This window comes from Merops nubicus, unplaced genomic scaffold (genome assembly GCF_000691845.1).
Source record: "Merops nubicus isolate BGI_N331 unplaced genomic scaffold, ASM69184v1 scaffold15475, whole genome shotgun sequence".
In the NCBI taxonomy this organism is placed as follows: domain Eukaryota; kingdom Metazoa; phylum Chordata; class Aves; order Coraciiformes; family Meropidae; genus Merops; species Merops nubicus.
Window position 1 is genome coordinate 4,241 of NW_008611768.1, and position 2,422 is coordinate 6,662.

Genomic DNA, 2,422 nt, shown 5'->3' on the forward strand with positions numbered 1-2,422 from the left:
GATCACCAGGGACCTCACTGAGCATGGGGCAAGGGATTAAATCAGCCACCGGGGGGGGGGAATTTTACTTCTCAGAATATGTAAATTGTTTCTTGGAAAAGGAGTGACAAAGGTGTGATAAAAACAGCTTTTTATGAAGGCACAGGTGTGCTTAGATTTCCCACAGTCTGATTCACTCAGTGCTGCGCTGCTAATAAACTTTCCTTTGCTTCACTAGATTATGGCCACCTCAAAATGCTTTTAGAGCGAGATATTTCTCACAACTACAAGTCAATCGCTTTATGCTATAAATATCTGTAGCCCCTCAGAGCCCACTGAGCTCTTTCTGTATGGCAACAGGCTGCATGGTGATGATCTCCTTGAACAGGGACACCTCTAAAAGGTTAATCCTCAAGGTTGAGAGACACCTTACCTGTTATTCAATACCTATAATGAGGTAAGCAACATTTTTTATTAGGCTTAAAAGTGATATAAGGTAACTAACATAGAATAGAAAAAAAAACTTATAAAGCTAACCATTTGTGTAAAATAATAGGGGACTGAAAGATCGATTGTTTTGTTGACCATTGTGAAGTGTTTGAAGAAAAGCAGATGCTTCTTTGATCTGCCAGCTGAGACACATACAGGAAAGAAAGAAATAAAGGCTAACAACCCTTATCTGTGAGGACAGTCCTAAAAGTCAGAATTAACAAGCACAAGATGACATCCATCCTGCACTTATCAGCAGAAAAATGGAGAGACACATTCTCACTCATGGACAAAATAAACCGGAACTAAATTAATCCTGCAAGCTTGCCAAAATTCAGAATTCAAGAAAAAGGTGAAAAGTACATTATGAGGAAGACCCACGGCCTTCCTCCCAGAGACCACCGCCTGTGTCTCGAAGACCCCCAACCCAATTACCAGGAGGAACTGTGAAAGGGCAGGACTGATAATTATAATATGAAGCGAGGGTAGGCGGGGTTAGATAATGAATATGTATAGGCTCATTAGGTAATCTCATTCATATGTAAGACTTTAGAGTGTAAATAGAAGGATAAACGCTGCTACAGGCATGCATGTCTTTGTGGAGATATCCCACATGTGCCCAGCGCTGATTACATACATACCTACTTTACAACTTTTGTGAGTTGTGGAGTTTTTCCACATATCAAAAGTATATTGTATGCTGGTGACATTTTTATATATATCCAGCTATAGCTTAATTATTGGAAGTGTAGTATTAGAGTGTTTGACCACTGTCTAAATCATTGTGTAACCAGTCTAAATTATAACTTAAATAATAATTTAAATAATTGTCAAATCACTATTTAAGTAGCATCAATTATTGCTTAATTGACATTTGATTATAATTTAATTGCCATTCAATCATCAGTTAACCATCATTTGATCATCGAAAAAGTTCTTCAATATGAGGGTGATAGACCACTGTAATAGGTTGCCCAGACAGGTGGTGGAGGCCCCATCCCTGGAGACATTCAAGGTCAGGCTAGATGAGGCTCTGAGTAGCTTGATCCAGTTAGAAATGTCCCTGCTTATGGTGGGGGGGTTGGACTAGATGACCTTTGGAGGTCCCTTCCAGCACAGACATTCTATGATTAATAAAACCGTTTCAGTTAAATTCACAACGATGATTCTTCACCTGTGACACTGCTGCACGTGCAAGTTTGAACAGAACCGTTAATTAGGGGCGGAGGTACCTGTTATTAGGCAAGTGGATGGGAGAAGGCTTTGTTTCCTCTATTTCCTTGTGCGTAGCCCCATTCTGTTTTTGTGGGCGGGGTGAAGCCGCACGTGACAGTTATCCCTACTCTGGATAAGGCTTGCTTCCTTCCGTTTCCCTACTTCTCTAAGACGGCAGACGACTTTCTCTTGACTACGTGCGGAGTTTGTCCGTTCCTGTATAGTCTCTGGTCTCGGAGAGAGTGTGTTAGTGACTATACAAACAATGGCAGCGGTACCGTGAGCCACCAAGCGTATGGCTTGTTCTCTATTTTTCTTCGCTGGCCGCTTCCGCGTGGGAGCGCAAGCTTCTAGGAAGGGGTGGAGCTGACACTAGTAGATTGCTGGTTTCGAGTCTCTCCTTCCTCCACCCTTCTTCCTCTTTTTTGTGCCTTTCTTTCATCGTTCTAAGCGTCTCGTTCCGCGCCGCTGCCGCAGAAAGGAAGCGGTGGTGGCGCTCCTAGCTTCGTGTCCCATACTTTCTTGCCTTTCACTCTCCAGAAACAGTCCAGAGCCAAATACAGCTTCTCCAACATTGGATTTCTCGCTCCGCCCCGCCCCCTCCAACGAGCAGGTACGCGGGCACTTGAGGGGTAGCTGGGGGAGAGGATGTGGGCTCGATTTCTGAGAGCTGTTTGCGTGATGGCGGCGTGCGCAGAGGAGCAGCGCGGGGGGGGCTTGGGCTTCCCCGCGGGCTTTC